Source organism: Ambystoma mexicanum, chromosome 6q (genome assembly GCF_040938575.1).
Source record: "Ambystoma mexicanum isolate Mex_15411 chromosome 6q, UKY_AmexF1_1, whole genome shotgun sequence".
Taxonomy (NCBI): domain Eukaryota; kingdom Metazoa; phylum Chordata; class Amphibia; order Caudata; family Ambystomatidae; genus Ambystoma; species Ambystoma mexicanum.
In genome coordinates this window covers 1,311,461,481-1,311,480,548 of record NC_090937.1, presented here as the reverse complement: position 1 = coordinate 1,311,480,548, position 19,068 = coordinate 1,311,461,481, and positions in this window count along the sequence as shown.

The following is a 19,068-nucleotide window of genomic DNA, read 5'->3' as shown; positions in this document are numbered from 1 at the left end:
ATCTTTGTCACAGGCTGCCCCAGCGTACCAACACCGCCCGGATGACCTCGAGCTGGCCTGCCAGGCCCAACCCAACCCACGAGGCTGACCAGTGACGACATCTCATCCGGACCAACCAAGCTGCAGCAACACCTATAGCTAGTCGACGCCACCCAATCCCAATTAACTTGTGCCCCCTATAGTGTGTAGGTTCTGATGACGTTTTTTGTATTAGAAATACGCCTGCCTTTGCGATTGTCAGGCAGAGCGCTCTCGGAGGATGCAGAGTTCTTTGCATGCCATATTCTTTGGATAAACTCCCACTTACGCTCACCCGCACTCTGTCTTGGCCTTATTCCCATCACGGGATTGTCCATTATTGTCTCCTATTGCGGGGAGGATCGTGCTAACTTGGGGGCGCTTCCACTCACTATCTAGGGAGAGTCCTCTGCTCCCACGACTTTGGGTGACATCCTCAGTGTCATACAGTTGAGTGCTTTCCAAGCACTCGTCTTCCCCTCCCCCTTGGGAAATTTGTTCCAGCCCCATTTCATCGTATATTTTATCAATCGTTTCCCTGATGCTTCTGGTGTCGAAGACATCTTCAATATTTGTCCCACTTGTTCCTGGTACTGAGTCGTACGCAGGAAAGAATTCTTATATGTCTTCCCATTCTACAACAGGATTGGGTTTTTTAACTTCCCGCTGCAAATATTCAAGATCCCGTGCCCTCTGTCTATCCATACGTTCTACATCATCATCGACTTTCTTGCCCTTCCTCGAGTCTTCTCTAGTCTTATTTTCTTCCCTTCTCCTTTCATTTCTACGTTCCTTTGCCCTTCTAATTTCCTCATCTTCTCATCTCTTTACTCTCTTCTCACATACTCTTTGCTCTTCTTCCAACTTTTGCATGTTCTGCCTCTACTTTTCATAGGCTGCGTATTGTGTGCGACTGAGCGGTATTCCTTGATCTTCGCGATATAGTTGTTCTCGCCTCAGCCTATCCTTCCTTTTCATTCTCTAATCCCTTATTTCCTTATCCTTCTCCTTTTCCTTTCTTTGTGTCTCATCAGACTTCTCTCTCGGTCTCACATCATCACTTCCTTTTCCATCAAGTTTCAACAATATCTGTCCTCCCATCCATTCGTCTTTTGCGAATGTTATCTCATCAGTTCTGTCCCCACTCCCTTTCCATTTCTTTCCCTCTCTCTCCTTAATGAGAGGTGCACAACTCTGTGCCTGGTCCTTCCTTTCATCATCCCGTTTCTCCTTGTCCCTCAGGACTGCAGAGGTAAGATTAATTTCCTGCTCCTTCCCCTTGATTTCGTCACTACTGTACGTGGGTGACTCGTATGCGGGGTTGCTATACCCCGTGGCTGCCTTGAGTTCTCTTAGCGGGTAGAGTCCCTCTGACTTACTCCCCTCGATCACTAGCTCAGGCGGGGCTGATGGCGCATGAGGCGTCTCACCCCCCTCTGTGCATACATTTAATATGCTGTCTGTAGGAGGCTCTTCCTCCTTTGGCTGTTCAAACATCTTCCAAAGTTCTAGGACAGCAAGACGTTTCTCTAGTTTCTTGCCTGTATATGTGGCAGGTAAGTCATCATATGCTGTAAGACAGCTTTAGATAAAGACCCATTCTGTGGCCACGGCATAAACATCTTGTGGGCGGTACCCTAACCCACTCAGTGCTGTACTTTTTAAGCTTGAGTGCATGCTTGGGCAACTGCTTACATAAATGGGCAAGTGGGGTAATCTCCTCCATTCTTAAATTTCGTTACCAACAATATTTATGCAGTTTCAACACGTTCACCAGTATGACGAGCACCAAATACGCAAGTTCCAATCCAATCCTTTTCGTTGAAATTCTATATCATCAATTTACTTAAGAGCAACAATCCATTGGCGATTCCCTCTTAGTTACAGAATCGCGTACAACCCAAACTTCATTTCAAACAATCAGTGGATTAATTCTTTACATTTGACATATAACAGGACACGTATGACAGACATTTGACAGACTAGACGAACACCAGCTGGACAAACACATAGCAGCCTTCTAATGAATACCCCGACATGGAGTTTAAACCTTTGGTGCCGCCTTTAATCGTCACCGTAGTCTAATTGTACCCCATTATGTGGGCTCTGAGTTCACGTTTCTTCTGACCGCTGTATTAAAGCGCAGGAACAAGGTGAATCCTCTTACTTTTTCTCTCGGGTGCCCTCCCGGTAACCTACTTTTTCTCTCGGGTGTCCTCCCGGTAACCTACTTTTTCTCTCGGGTGTCCTCCCGGTAACCTACTTTTCTCTATTATACTCGAGTCATTAACCCCTTATATATATACAGTCTTCTCTACTTCTGATTATTTTTTCGGCTACCCTCCGTTACCTTTCCCTTACTTGTTCTGATGCCTACAAGACATTTGCCAAAGTAATGAGTTTATTGTTTCACTCACGGCTCGCATCTTTTCCTCTCTGGAACTTCGGGATCACTGCTCCTCCTTTCCAGCCTCTTGCGGTCTTTTCGTCCATTGGCTGCCCGTGGAAATGAGAAGGGTTATGCTTTGAAAGGCAGGTTCCTTCAGACCCACTGCAGATTTTTCGAGTTATTCTATCATTGTCCACGGGAAGCTTCTCAGTCTACTCAGCCGAATGGGGAAAGGACTTATGATATTGCCGAAGGCCTAGAGTTACTTCGTGTTGTCGGTCTATGGGTGTCTTAGTATTAATTAATCAATAGTTGATGGTCGGTAACCATCCTCATGCTACCAAGTGTACAAGAGAGGCGGAGTGTCCTCTGACGGGCCCATAGGTCAGAGCTCACCCTCTAGTACCTGTAAGACAAGATAGCTGCACCAAGTGAGGAATGGGGGTGCAGGATTCACTTACTCCAACACAATTCAATAAGGATAACTCAATAGTTTGGCAAAGGGAAGTCCGTTTAATGACAAGTACAAAAAACGGGGAAACACATGGGAATCAGCAGTGATGCGATCTCCTGTCTCGCTTCAACTTCCCTGAATTTCATGCAAACAGTAACATTTATACTCAAAACTCATCATCATTGACCTCTAACTCTAAACATTTGTCATGCGATATTATTGGTTGGAAAAGGTAACTTAAGTATAGGTGTTATATCTGTATATGGTAACAGAGCATGTGGATTGGATAACTCTTATTGGGTTGGCGTCTACGCCCATCCCTCTACATCACACGTGATGGACGTCACTACAAGTACGACGTCCTATTGGTTCTACTATCTATAGGACCCAAGATTACTTAGTCCATTGTGATTGGGTAGGTTACACCCCTAGAGATAAATCTCTACTTTAATTAGCAGCATGCAGAATGGACACCCAGGTGCCAAGTGTCCCAAGATTCGCCCTGCCTCCTTCCTATTAACCAGTACTCTAGTGCTATGTGTCAATTAGTTGGCTGGGTTTGGCCTCAAAACTGTAGCCTCTTATCTGGAGGAGTTATGGCATCCTTGGTTCTGGGTGACATCAGACGTTGGTAACTCTTCACGCCTGGCTGGTTACATGTCTGTTCACTGTGAATTTGCTTCAGTTTCCAGCATTTCGTGTATTTGATTCTTCCTTAGCCTCGCCACCTGCCTGGGCCCCCCTTATCTTGACCTTCACAGGGCAGGCTGGTATGCTCTGAACTTTGTTTCTTCAGAGTTGCCATTCTCCTCCCTTCCTTAGGTTGGCCTTGAATTCCCAGGGGTGAGCTGCTTCTTTGCTGAGTTTCGATTCTGCATACTTCTGCTTTTACAAAATGGAGTCCCACATGTATAGTGTGCTTTATTGAGGTAGCTATATGGTTGATGCTTGCCGCTCTATTCACTGGCATAACAGGGGCCCAAGCACCCCCTTCGGTGTGGGGGGCCCCGCCAGCACATGTCCTAGGATGAGGCCCAATGGAGAAAAAAAATATTATTTTTTTTCAAAAATTATTTTTTTGTTTTTTGAATTCAGTCTTCATTCATAAAGAAATTATTTCTGTAACAGAAATAATTTCTTTATCAAGGCAGAGTGACTACAAAAAGAAAGTTTCTTTTTGAAGTCCGAGGGCTCCGCCCTACCCATGACATGGAAGACGCTAGGCTCGAGGCCTCCATGTCATGGGGTGGGAGGAGCCCTATGACTTCAAAAAGAAATAGTTTATTTTTGAAGTTACTCTACCTTCACAAAGAAATTATTTCCGTTATGGTTTGGTCCTTAACGGAAATAATTTCTTTATGAAGTCAGAGGGCTTCATTACGGGTTCGGCAGTAACCGTGCCGGTGCTACCAGCAGGTTGCCGTCGGACCCGTAATGATTTACTGGTGCCCAACTTCCCAGTAACACAAGGGGATTACAACCCCTGGCGGTCCGGGAAGTCAGGCGCCGGCAAATGGTAAGTCCCAATTTCCATAGAGCCCTATTGGACTCTATGGGAATGGGGACCACGGAAGCACCGGCACCGTTAGTAACGGTGCCGGTGCTTCCATGAAAACTCTGTGGGTGGGGGCCATTCTTCCAGGCAGATCTGACCTCTCGGTGGGACGGCAACCGCCCGCAGAGCTGTAATATGCCGGTTCGGAAACAACAGTGCCGGTAAGCTTACCGGCACAGTTGTTTCCAGACTGGCATATTTGTAATGAGGCCCAATTTCATTTTGAAGTATTAGGGCTCTCCTTAACCCCATGATGTGTACATGTGTGAGTGTATGGTGAATGGGTGCACACTTAAATGTATGGGTGGGTGCCTCAGTGTGTGTGACTGTATGGTGAAAGGGTGCACACTTAAATGTACAGGTGGCTGCCTGGTGTGAATGTATGGTGAAAGGGTGCACACTTAAATGTATGGATGGCTGCCTGGGTGTGACTGTATGGTGAAATAATGCACACTTAAATGTATGGATGGCTGGGTGTGCATGTGTGTATATGGTGATTGGTGTGTGTGCTTGCGTTCAGGGGTGCAACAAAACCTATATTTCGGGGGCTAACCTTCCAAATGTTGGGAGAGGCGCTAACTTCATGGGCGGTGGGGCAGGGGCAAACTTATTTGTTTGGGGGCATCTAATTTCTTTACTCATTTTAATGAGACTATTCTAGTGCAGCTTCAATGTTACAAGCAGTTAAGTCTCTCCTTTAAGGTTGAAAGCACCCACTTATGGACTGCTGTCAGAATGAGTGGTCTCCTGTTCCCTCTCCACCCTTCCAATCACTCCCCTGGCATACAAGTATTAAACCCACATCACGATTTCAATTGCATAAAACATTTGGCATTTGAAAGCAGGTACTAACAGTGAAATGCTCCATGTTAGTATTAGCTGGGCTCTTGTTAACAGCGAAACCCAGGTGCCATTTAACATCTGCGCCCTGTTCTGCCTGGCAACTGCTCTAAAGGTCAGCCAGGTCGAATCAACAAACATAGCCCAAAGTTTCAGGGGGAGTGCTGAATCCCAGTCAACTCAATGGTGTTGTACCAATACTTGTGTTTAATGTCTTGATTACTCATTACTCCTAGCCCTAATCGTCCTCGTCCCAGTTTGTATGAGAAAGTACTTGTGTATAAGGCACTCTGCCTCATACACAAGTACTGGGATGAGGTAGAGGTAAATGGAGGTAATGCCTGATTTAGCTACCTGCACTCTTCATTACTTCTAGTCCCACTCTTCCTCATCCCAGTACTTACATATGAGGCAAAGAACCTCATACGTAAACTCTGGGACAAGGAAGAGTGACATGGAGGTAATTCTGGGCCAAGCAGATGATTTTGGAGGTTGGGGTAGAGGTGGTAGGGAGAGCGGATGTGTGGGGGGGCAGGATTGTGCAACAAATCATAATGCTGTCTATGTCCATGTTAAGCAGGCATGATATGTGGTATTAGTGATTAGAGAGGCATTTTGGTGCAGCCAGTCTAGTCATTCCTCAGTTTGGTATGACTTTTTTTTAACTGGGCATTTCTGATAAAGCAGTCCTGCTAAGTGAATTACCTGGCTAGACTGCCATTTGGGTGCTGCCAGTCTAGCCATTTCTTACTGCAGCATTGTATATTTTCCTGGGCATCTGTGATCAAATTATATGATATAAGTCATTTATAACGCGCCGGTACACAAGTGTTTCTAGGTGCGACAAGAAAAGGGAGTGAAGATAGAGGGAGGACAAGACAAATGATCTTACTAAGCCTTGTGTCATTCAGATCGTGCAAGTGCGAGAACGAGAAGTGCAAGGGGAAAGGGAGGGGGGGAGTGCAAGGGAGAGGGGTGGGAAAAACAGGGCAGCAATGCTCGGAGTCAGTGCAGCCAGGGCAGCGTGGCTCTGGATATTGCAAGGCGAACAAGGGATTGTAGGGTTAGAGTTACAGCCCCTAAGTGCTTGGTAGGCCCAGAGGCAGTGCAAGGGTGACTGATCAAGAAAGAGTCTGGACTCAGTGAGACTCTGAGGGTAGCCAAGTAACCAGTCGGTATAGCGGACAGGTACATCAGGTAGGCCAGCAGGGGAGGGAGAGACAGAAAGCAGAGGAGAAGAGGAAAGCTTTGAGCTGCTTCCGGAACTTCAGGTGGTCCAGCTCAAGTTTGAGAGGGTCAGGAAGGCTATTCCAGAGGGAGGCGCCTGCAGAGGAGAGAGATCTACCCCCACTCTCTGCCTGGAGAAGGGTTTAATCCTTAGAGAGTTGTAGGTAGCTGAGTGGAGGGCTTGAGAAGGAAGATATTTTGGAAGAGAGCGTTGGATGTAGTGCAGGCCCCAGGCCCAGAAAGCCTTGTGGACAATGCAAAGGGTGTTGAACTTGATCCTTGCAGCAACTGTGAGCCAAGGGAGATATCTCAGGGCTGGGGAGATAAGATCCCTGGGATTAAGGCCATGGATAAATCTTGCAGTCCTGTTCTGGATTAGTTGCAGAGGGTGGAGAGTAGAGGAAGGCAGATTGAGAAAGAGGCTGTTGCAGTAGTCCAGCCTAGAGAGAACCAGGGCTCTGGAGACTGTGAGCTTCTGGGGGAAAGTGAGAAAGGGAAGAGTTCCTTTGAGGAGGAGCAGCTGGTAGTGGGACTTATTGGCGACATCCGAGATGTGAGGAGAGAAAGAGAAAGAGAGAGTGGATTCAAAGATGACACCAAGGTTGCTTGCCTGACAGGAAGGGCCCAAGGCGAGCAGCCAGAGTGAGAGAGGGAAAGCAGGGGCAGGAGTCCAAATGAGAAGGATCGCCATCTTACTGACATTAAGGCAGAGATTGTTGGAGGCACACCAATCCTGAATCGCGGATAGACAGTCCGGAATGAGCGAGAGAGTAGAGGAATCTGAGGGGAGCCTGAAGGAAAGCGGAGTGTCAGCCGCATAACACTGAAAGTTAGAGGAGAAGGTAGAGTTCAGGTGGGCCAAAGGGGCCAAGTAGGGGTTGAAAAACCACGGCGAGAGGATGGAGTGGAGAGAAAGGGACCCAGTTGGTCCTGGGAGGGGCTGTCCAAGAGGAAGGAGGTCAGCCACTCAAGGGCCTGATCCGTGATGCCCAGGTTCTCATGGAGTCGATTGATCAAGATTGATCAGGATGGCATGGTTGACCGTGTCGAAAGCAGAGGAAAGATCAAGGAGGATGAGGACAGAAGGAATGCTAGAATCAAGGTTAGAGAGCACATCTTTACAGGTGTTCAGGAGAGCAGTTTCCGTGCCTCTGGCAGCTCTGAAGCCAGACTGAAGGTCATGGAGACAACCAACAGATTCTTTGTGGAGAGTAAGCTGGGAGATGGCCAGCTTTTCCAACAGTTTGGCCAGGAAAGGGGTGATAGAGACTGGGTGATAGTTTGCTGGGCAGGCAGGATCGGCAGATGGCTTCTTGAGGAGTGGGTGCATAAGGGAGTGGTGAAGGGGAGAGGAGAACGTTCCAGTGGCAAAAGAGTGATTACAGATATCGGCCAAGGCTGGAGCGAGGTTGTCAATATGGTCCTTGATGGTTTTGGAGGAGCAGAGGAGCACCTGTTTGGATGACACTTTCATAGATCAGACTTGTCTAGAAACCTTGTCAGGTGTTGTCAGAGAGAAAGAGGAGAAAGGAGGAAGAGAGGTAGAGATGGCCAAACAGGGGCCGAGAGAGGAAGAGAGAGAGGAAGAGGAGATGAAGGACAGGAGTTTTAGCAGAGAAGTGAGATGACAGAGCCATACAGAGGGCCTGGGAGGGAACAGGAGAGGGAAAGACCGCAACAGGATTGACCAATTCCTTGCAGATTTTAAAGAGTTTGGCTGTGTCGTGAGAGGCCACAGGCTTGAATGTGTGTTCTCTTCTTGATGAGTGTTAATGCTTCAACAGGCATTTTGGCGCAACCAGTCTAGGTATGTCTAAATGTGGCCTGGCATGCTTTACTGTAATGATATTACGTGTCTACACTGGTCTACATTCATTCTGTAGCCAGTTGGACATGTTTTCATTGTGGCATGGCATTTTTATAGCAAAGTATTAATGTTCCTGTGCACTGTTGGTGATTTGCATCTATTGGATTGGTGTTACCCTACAAAACAAATGCAAACACTCTGGCTTTTTAGGCATTTTTTCTCAGAAAGTGTGCTGTATATTGCATTAAAACACATATTTATATCTTTCTCCTAGTGCAGTGCATGGCATAGCCCTTCAGCAGCACGTTCGTGCGTATTTCGCAAGCGTGATAAATTATCTATGCCGGCCCAGAGTATGGGCCCAGAGTGTGGCGCGACCAGTGATTTGTGGCCGAGTTAGGGGGGGCCCCCTCAGCATGGCTCGCAGGGGGGCCCCCACATTTTGTGTTACGCCACTGGCTCTATTCTTCTACTAAGCATTGCAAGCAGTATCGTTTTCTTAGCTTCTTGCGTTCCAAGCCTATTTACACGTGTTAGCTGGTTGGTTACTTCCATCTGGTTTCACATCGATGTTTCCTTATGTTTCAGCATCGTCTCCTCTTCCGTGTCCATTACATTTGTTTTCTTAGCTACTCGCACTGCCGTGTTATCATTGGTTGTTGTTTTCGTTCAACCGTGAGTCTGTCCGGGTCCTTGTGTCATTACCACTAGCCATCCACTAAGGCTCTTTGGGTCTCTTCGTGGACCGTCTGTAGGTACTCTTCATTTCGTATCAGCTGCTGGTATGGTTGTCCAAGAGGGTACCGTGAAGCCCAGGGTTGCCTGGTTATGGGCGTTTCAACAGGTATGGCTCTTCTGATGTACACTGGGCAGAGTCCATGTGGCGCTCTTTGTTGGTTCATCGCCTTCTCATACGTCACGTACCTTGGCGAGTATGTTTCTGGTACCTCGAAATGGGGCGCTGGGGTGCAGACCATGTCTGGGACCTCCTCTACACTGGAGGGATTACTCTCCCTGGTGACTATTGTTCCCTTTGTTGGGGGCAGGGTCTTAGGAGCCCTAGTCTCATTTTATGGCCTCTTTGGAGGTGTCTGCACTGGGGCTCTGTTGACACCCCAAGACCATGGCAGCATTTTCAAAGCTTCTTGGTTGCCTCTTTTTAATGGTTGAATGGACCCACACTTGGACTACCGCAGGCCAGTAGTTGGTGGGGTAATCTCCAATAAGGAGCTTTCCAAAGGATTCTCCCTGATCTTCTGGCTCTGTGAATAGATCGTGCTTGGTTTGTTCCTCGGGGCTCCTCTAGTTAGAAGTTGACCTTAGGATGTCTTCATCCTGGGTTTCCTGGGACTTCTGAGAGTCTCTGGTGGTTCCTAGGTTTGGTTTGTCCAGGGCAATAATGCCTTCCATCCACAATCCTCTTTCTATCTTTGGGGGAGGGTTACTTGTGATATGCATGGGAGGGCCAATATTACCTCTGTGCAGGGGGAGGTAATTACTTTTTGGTCCAAGTATGTGCCTGGCTGATCTTCAATCTTTGGTGTATTTCTATGAAATACAGTGACGAGGAAGAGGGACATGGAGGTAATGCATGGGTTACTTAACGGTAATCTTCGTTACTCCTAATCCTATTCTTCCTTCGTCATACTACCGACAACCTCCCCTACCTCCCCAGTGGTAAAATTGTCCCAGTACCTTTGATATGGACAGGAGGATTATGAGACAGGTCCGGTGCTTTATACCTTGGGCTGTGAGGGGAAACATGATTTTAGAGAAAGGGTTCTGTCCGAAGGGGGATTGCTGTCTATGTGTAAGTACTGTGACGAATAAGAGTAGGACTAGGAGTAGTGAAGAATACCTGTATTTAATTCGAGCATCTCAACTGATAACAAGGAAAAGCCTACATGCCATTAAATACTTTGACCCAGACTCACACATTACAATGACTCTTCTGATCAGGTAGTGAAGTGCTGCTCGGAAGAGCTCCCCTGCAGAGATGTTAGCCGCATCCCACATGAAGTCACAACCACATATATGCTTATTCATAACGAACAATGACATGGGGCTTTAGCTGAGATAAGGGCACATTTTCACTTTGAACAATAATTGTCAAGATAAATGAGTCAACTCTATTTATCACTGAATCGGTGCCCCGACCCACCGCTAAAAGACGTCTCTGTGATCTGTGAGGTGCTTAAAACACCAACATCCTTCTCACATTTGCCTGGCGTAGAAATGCATTAGAAAAGCCTTTCTGATGAAGAAGTCTGGGGGACTTCAATTTCTTATGCATTTTACCCTCTTGGCATAAGATTTTCAGTAACTCAAACAAATAGGGTATCACAACTAGGATTGTGTGTGATTGTAAGAAACCCATGATACTGTAGAGAAATCCTGAAATGCGTGATTCAAGAACACACAATTTGAAAAATTGATTTGTTGTGTCGTGTGACCACCATCAGAGTAAGACATCACTGGGACTTCTAGAGCGCATGCACTTTACACTTCTGCATAATATGTTCAGTTAGTCCAATACAATATATATAAATATATGAAAACTTGGCTTTTGTATGGCATGGTACACCTCAAAGTGTCCTTGTCATGGCAGCCATAGATATTTGTTTGCAGACTTTGGAATATGGTACTACTCAGCTCATGCACATGTGTAAGCCTTCCACAACACAGATGACACTCATTGGAGCTGCTCATCCTTTGTAGGCCTCTTCACAACTTGTAGTGAAGATACTCTCAGTCAAACATGTAAAAGTAGACTCTATAAGAAAAGACCACTCGTGTGGCCAACAACCCCAAGGCTCATGTACTTACTTTTATATTCTGAAGTTTGATATAGTGCCTTATTCCGGCATTTGGGGCTGCATATGGTAGATGATGCAGGAAGATGCACGTGCAAAGCCCTTGATGGTATTTTTGGGAAATGTGAGGCTCCACTTGACATATGACAGCCCAAACCTATTGGCTTTGTCACTGCTTCTGTATTTGGCGCCTTGCCTGCCTACATAATTAAAATAGCGTGCACACATTCTTACGCCCATGTACATCTCATGGCAAGACAGCACATTATGATCAGTGGAGTTTGGTCATTACCACCACATCTCAGAATGACATGCTTCAGGGGAGTCTCCATTGCATCAGTGGAGACTCCCCGGAACATACTACGCAATTAGTGAGCAATACAAATACATATGGATCATATTGGTTGTAAATATGTATGCTATCTGAATGTGTGCAGGATTCCACCTCTTTCTCCTCAGCATAGTATTCACAGCACACATTTGCCAGTGTTGCCGTCATTCAACACAGATTAGAGATGTATTTGCCTTGCATTAACAAGAGCGCGCGTCTGGATGATGGTAACTAAAATGCACGGCCGTTGTGCAACCGTGAGCTATAGCCATATTTTCCTTCCCCCGCAGATCCCCCCAGTTCATTTTGTTTTGCCCAAATCACATTAATAGTTTGGGGATTCAGCAAACCTCAAATCAGCTGAAATGTAGGTGTTTCAGAGTTTATACAAAAACGTTCGCTCAAGATAAAATAATGTATATGATAAGATATGTTATTTATAACGCGCTTAATACCAAGAGGTCTTTAAGCACGGACCCAGGGATCGAATCCATGTTGTTCAGTATCGTCTTGCTTGCAAGTCGAGCACTTTGCCCCTGAGCTATTCTCCCGAGACAAACAGCAATTTGTTATCTGAGTGCAGTATGTAGCCAACATATGACTTCTTGGCTGGACATTTTGTGGACATGATCATAAACCACATTGCCTGATGCATGTAGTCTGGTTGAGCCTGTTGCTATAATGTGGGCACATGTTTCAAAGCATTTGTGTTTTTCAGGCCATGTCCTGAATTCTGTTAGGTGGTTTATAAGTCTATTTGTATTTTATTGAACCTTATATAGCGCTTTTATCCAAAGCGCTGTACAAAGTTAAAAACCAGTGGTACAAAAATAATGAACAATGAAATAGATCAACTCAAATTCTGATAGCGGACAATCATGGACAGTAAAGAAGCTGATTGTTCAGAGAGACCAGAAAGAGACAGCAGACCGTAATAGACCAAATAGATAGGGGAAGAGTGTTCAAATGAAGAGGAGCAAGAAGCTGGAAGGAACGAAAACAGGACTGAGTAAAGGGGGGACGGGGAACAGTCAACCTAAAAAGACAGGAGGAGCGAAGAGAACAAGATTGAATATAAAAGGACAGAAGAGCAGCAAAATAATTTGGAGCTAATCCATAGAGAGATTTGAAGACTAAGCACAGAAAATGAAATTTATGCTGCAAATGAAAAGGTAACCAACCAAGAGATGCAAGCGAGGCAGAGATAAAATTACGGTAGGAGAGGAGACAGAGTACACGATTAGATGAATGGTAGCTTCATTTCAAAGGAGCAAGGCGAGAGGATGGGAGACCAATGAGTGTAACAGAGCAATAAAAGAGATGAGAGCAAATAAGAGAAGAAATAACAAGTTTAGTCGCAATGAAGGTGAGGGAAGAGCAAATCTTGCGAATATTATAAAGATGGAAGCAGCAGGAACGGGAGGTGAGGGAAATATGATGAGTGAAAGAGAGATGAGAGTCCAGATAAAGACCAAGATTGCGTGCAGAAGGGGAGATCGAAAGAGTAGAAGGGGGAAAGGAGATGGACAGTGGTGGGGGGTGTGGGGGATTGTGTCAGCAGGGAAGAATAGGACCTCAGTTTTCCCAGCAATTAAAGTGAGGAAGTGAGAGGCCATCCATGATTTAATGGCAGAGAGACAGGTGGTAAGAGTGTGGTGAATTTCTGGCGTGATAGACGAAAAGGATAGAAAAAGTTGTGTGTCGTCGGCATAAAAGTGATGAGAAAGGCCAAAAGAAGAAATCATAGGAGCAAGTAAGGAAGTATAGAGTGAAAATAAGAACGGACAGAAGACTGATCCTTGGGGAAAACTATGCTCAAGAGGGAAAGGTGAGGAAGTCTTTCCACCCCAGGAGACAGAGAAAGTTCTGTTAGATAGATAAGAAGAGACACAGGAAAGGACAGAACCCCTAAATCCAAATGAGGAAAGAGAATCCAAAAGCAAAGAGTGGTCAACAGTATCGAAAGCTGCTGAAAGATCAAGAAGGGTAAGAAAAGAAGAGTGTTTAGAGTGGCAAGCCGACAGAAGAGAGTTAAGCACACAAATTAAAGCAGTCTTGGTAGACTGACGAGGACGAAACCCAGACTGGAAATGTGGAAGAAGAGATAGATCATTAACAAAGGAAGAAATCTGAGAATAGACGAGACGCTACAGAAGCTTAGATAAATAGGGTAGGAGAGAGCGGAAATTAGAAACGATGAGAGGATTAGCTGAAGGTTTTTTTAGAATGGGAATGATGGTAGCATATTTGAAAGCTGTAGGAAAAGTAGATGTAGAAAGGCAAATGTTAAAGAATGAAACAAGAAATGATACAAAGGAAGGGTAGATTTTGGGATTAAGAGCAGATGGAATAGGATTTGCAGGAGCAGCAATAGGATGGACTTTGGCCAGCAAGAGTGTTATATCAGAGTTGGACACAGGAGCAAAGTCCGAGAGCAAAGTTGAAGGTTTAGGAGGGGGAGAAAATACAGTATTAAAAGAGAATGAGTTAACAATGTCCTGAAATAAAGAGTGGACTTTAGAGGGAAAAAAGGAAGTAAAATCAGAAGCAGAAAGAGTAGAGTTGATAGAAGGGTCAGGGGAAGGAGGCAAGAGAAGCTGAGTTAAAGTTTGGAAGAGACGCCTAGGATGAGCAGATTGAGTATGACGGGGATCAGAGAAATAGGAGAGTTTACCAGAGTATAGGTCTACTTTTGACCATCATTGTTTAAGATTGTTAGATCGTGTCAACTGTAGGGCTGGAGTGCCTGAGAAGACCCCTCTCCCCCCAACCTTTCAAAATACTCCTGGATGGATTGCAGGTTTCTAGAAATCCATGCAAGGCTTGCTGCTGGGGGTGGATCATGACTAAGAGGTGAACAATGATCATGGACTTGGTGATCTATGTGTTCTAGGCGTTTGAGTTCTACGGGGCTTTGTGGATCTGGTCACATGCATAACTCTGTAGTTGTAGGTGACCTGGGGTGGCGCCCCGGCTCTTTAAGGCGAGTAGCAATACCCTGGAGATGGATGGAGATGCAGATTTTATTCATACATCAATAATCAAAACGACTCAGGTAATTTGCAAAAGGAAGACTGTTTTATTTTCAAGGATCTAAAACAGGGAGTACAACGAACATCAGCGCACTCGCACAATCCTCTCACTCTTAGCATCTTAAAAAAAAGCTGTGTTCTTGTACCCAGAATTTGTCATCAATGATGCTTTAACCTGCATCACTACCAACATCATCCTATGTTTCAAACTACAAAACCTATGCGCAGTAATGATTGGCTCTCAGTGAGTATCCAAGTATATTTTCTTTTTTTTTTAAAACATCTTTTCATTAATGTTCGCAGCAGATACAGTAGCTCCTTCCCAGCATCATTTCCAACATATCACACAGTGGTACATTATATAGGCACATAGGTGGTATATGAATTACATAGAGGTTTCCGTGTCCGAACACAATTCACATAGGTACATCCTGAAGGGGGCCCAGATGTCCTTTGGTCGACTCATACTTGGTTGGGTCAAAACATACTGTTCCTCATTTTCGTTAACATAAGTCAATTCTCGTAAGAAAGTGTTCATACTTGGTGGTACGGGGCTTTTCCAGGCCTGTAGGATACATTTCTTTACAACAGCACATGATCCATTAAAAAGCCTTCTCTTTTTTTTGGAGCACTTACCGATATCCCCGAACAGATATTTTTGGGAGTCAGAGATAGGGGTATTTGCGTAATTTCCACCAACATTTCAGCCACCATCACCCAGAACCGCAACAACATGGGCAATCCCAGTACATGTGAAAGGGCCCCGCCTGTGGCGCGCCGCATTTGGGTCATTCACTCGAGGCATCTGGCGTGAACTTGGCTATCCTAACTGGTGTATAGAGTAGTCTGTTCAGGATTTTGAATTGTATCTGGCGCAGGCCAGCATTAAGGGATATCTTTTTTGTGAGTGCGCAGCATCTACTCCATTTCTCGTCGGGTATAGATGTCTGCATATCAGCCTGCCATTTTTCTTTAACCAAATTCGCCATGTGGGCTTGTATCGACGCATACAGTTTGGAGATTCCCAGCCCACCTTGGGTTGTAATCAGTTGTAGGCATGGGTGAGGGAGAGGCTCATCAGGGAAGAGTGGCCAGCGCGACTGGAATGCGGATCTCATTCGATAGTACTGAAGTGTCCGGAGCGGTCCCCTTCCCATGGCTTTTGCGAAATCAGTTACAGTGGCAAACCTCCCGTCTATGAACATGTCGCCCAACCTCATTTCACCAGTAGGGTCCCAGGCTTCCTGTATATCTGTATCAAAAGTGGGAAGAATATTAGGAAAGTTTCATAGGGGAATCTCTGGGTTATAGGGTGTTTCCAACTTCAGCCTCCTGCATATCGCTCCCCACGCTCGCACAGTGCAACTCACAGGGTCGTGTTCACATGTGTCTCTGTGTCTAGGGTCAAAGATAACAGATCGTATATCAGTGGGTGCGACAGTGTGCGTTTCTAACCATTTATGGGAAGAGTTATCCATTTTATCATACCAATATTTCGCAAATTGTGCCTGAGCGACCAAGTAGTACAGTTCTAAGTCCAGGGCTGCAATGCCGCCGGTACAATATGGCTCTGTCATCTTCTCTCATCCTATTCTGGCCGCTTTCCCATTCCAAAGGAATGTCGTTGCCATTGACCGAAGCTTGGAGAAAAAATCCTTACCCGCCATATGGGGATATTCACAAATAGGTATAGTAGCTTGGGGAATACGATCATTTTGAGGACTGCTATCCTACCGTGGAGTGAGATAGGAAGGTGTCTCCAAATCTGTAATTTTGTATTAATCGATTGTATTGCCTTTTCATGGTTGTCTACATACAGGGATAGTTTATTCCTGAAGACCATCACCCCTAGGTATCTAATATGTCTTTCCGACCATTTAAGTCCGCATGTCACCTCTGGGCACTGTGTAGAGGGGGTGAGCGGGAACATTTCTGACTTTGCGTTGTTCACAGTGTATCCGGAGTATTCCGCAAACTCGTGTATGTCTGCCATTATGGGTGCAATGTTTTTATCGGGTTCCCGTATGTATAATAGTGTATTGTCTGCATACAATGATATTAATTGGGTGGATCCTTTCCTTTTGATACCCTTGTCGCTGTGTCGCAAACTGACAGCTGCTGCCATAGGCTCTATCGTTAAGGCGAAGAGAATGGGTGAAAACGGGCACCCCTGTCTAGTGCCCCTGCCCAATACGAACATCTCGGAGATGGTTCTATTGGTGCATACTCTTGCCCCAGGGCAAGCATATAACAGCTTGACATACTTTATGAAGTTGGGTCCCACCCCAAATGCCTCCAGCACTGAGAAGAGGTATTCCCACGAGACCGAGTCAAACGCCTTCTCGGCATCGAGGGACACAGCAGCCGCCTGTCTGCCCGGGTTTATCTGTGCCATTATCCCAAACAGCCTACGTAGATTTAAGACGGTGGACCTCTGCGGGATGAATCCGCTCTGATCCGGATGGACCAAGGCGGGTACTATGGGTAAAATGCGATTCGCCAATACCTTTGAAAAGATCTTTGCATCTACATTTATAAGCGAAAGAGGTCGATAAAATGACATATCGTGGGGCAGACGACGGGGCTTGGGAAGTACAGTCATTATGGCTTCTCTCATTGTCGGTGGCAGTATTTGTTTTTCTAGGGCTTCCTCCCACGTTTTTAGCATTATAGGGACTAGTTCTTCATGGAACTCTTTATAAAATTCGGCCCCCAGTCCATCAGAACCCGGTGCCTTACCAGATGTGAAGTCCTTGATTGCTTCAGTGATTTCTTCAGCAGTGACGGGCTGCTCAAGGGCCAATTTATTGTCATCTGGGAGTGCTGGGAGATTGAGTGGAGCTAGATAGGCTTTTATTTCATTGGGGGTTTTTAGGTCTTTATTCGCGTAGAGTGTTTTATAGCAGTTGACAAATTCGCTGTTTATACCTTGTTCACTTGTGACTATTACGTTTTGTGCTGTTTAGATGGCAGTGATAGGGGTCATTTGCCTTTCATGTTTTATCAGATTGGCTAGTGTTTTCCCGGCCTTGTTTCCTTCCCCGTATCTGCGTGCCTGGGCAGGGGCCGCAATGTATCGTATCTCTCTCATGGCTGGGTTATCAAAGTTCCTAAGGAGTTTGTGGATTTCGGCGAGAGTGTCCCTATCATGAGTGCGACTATAGGTTTCTTCCAGTTCATTTAATTCCCTTTCCACCCCCTCCAGTTCCCGCCGTACACCCCTCAGAAGGCCTGTGGATTTCGACATCAGGACCCCTCTCACCCAGACTTTAAAGGTTTCCCACACTGTGGAAATCTGACTCACCGTCCCCACATTATCTGCAAAAAAATTGGTAATTTCGACATGCAGGGCTTCAACCACGTTTGTATCTCCCAGTATCACCCCAGGCATTCTCCATCTTCTCGCCGGTCTACGGATATCTTTCAGTATGAGACCCAGCAGTACCGGGGAGTGATCGGACAATGTGCGGGGCAGGATTTCACAGTGTTGTAGCGTGCTTGAGATATCTGAGGACACGAACCAGTAATCTATTTGTGACTTGCTGTCATGCACTGTAGAGTAGTACATGTATCGTCTACTGTCTGGGTGCAGGACCTGCCATGCATCGATTAGTGACAGTTGTGAGAGGAGTTGACCCAGGGTTACTGCAGTCTTCGAGGGCACCCTTGTCACAGTAGTGGATCTGTCCATTGCAGGGTCAAGCGCCACATTGAAATACACCCCCCCATATTATGTTGGTTGTATCATGTTTATTGAGGGCTTCGAATACACTGTAATAGAAGTCTGGGTAATCTATATTGGAACCATAGGTGTTCACAAGGGTTATTTGTTTGCCAGCCACTTCCCCCCAAACCAAGACACATCTCCCCATTGGGTCTGCTCTGTGCCCTTTTGTCTGAAAGCCTAATGCGGGGTGTATAAGTGTGATGACCCCCCTGGACTGAGAAGAGTAGTCCGTATGGTATCACAGCTTGCCCCACTTAGCCAATATGTTTGTGTTAACTGAACCCTGAGCGTGTGTTTCTTGCAACATTACAATCTGGGGCCCGTGTCTGGCGACATAGTTCCCCACCTTCCTTGCTTTCGTTGGGTTGTTTCGTCCCCGGACATTCAAGGATAATACTGTTATCTTTAAACCATCATTCGTTTTCCCTGTGTGTGCACCGTGTTGTGCCATGTATTCCAGCATTTCTAGCATTTAGATAATATGGGCGGTGCCCGCATCTGCGCGATTTCATTTCAACCAACTTAAAACTTTTAGTCAACTTGCCTCCCCCCCAGCCCCAAACTCTTCTTGGTAACCACAACAACATTTTACCACGTTCCCAGTCCCAAAGCCCTGCCCCCGCCCGCATCATCTACCCCAACTTGACGATGAACCCTTAAAACTGGTAGGAATCTTCCTGTGGGTGCCACGTTGCCAACACGAGGCCACCAGGGCGGGCAACATTACTTGGAGCCCCCAACGGGAGCCGAGCATTGTTACTGATCAACAAAGGATATAGGTGTGTTCCAGATCAATCGGCTGGACCCCGACCACCTGGCGCGGGCGGAGATCTTCCGTTCTGGTCCGGTCCACGGCCCCTATGGGGCAGAGGTAT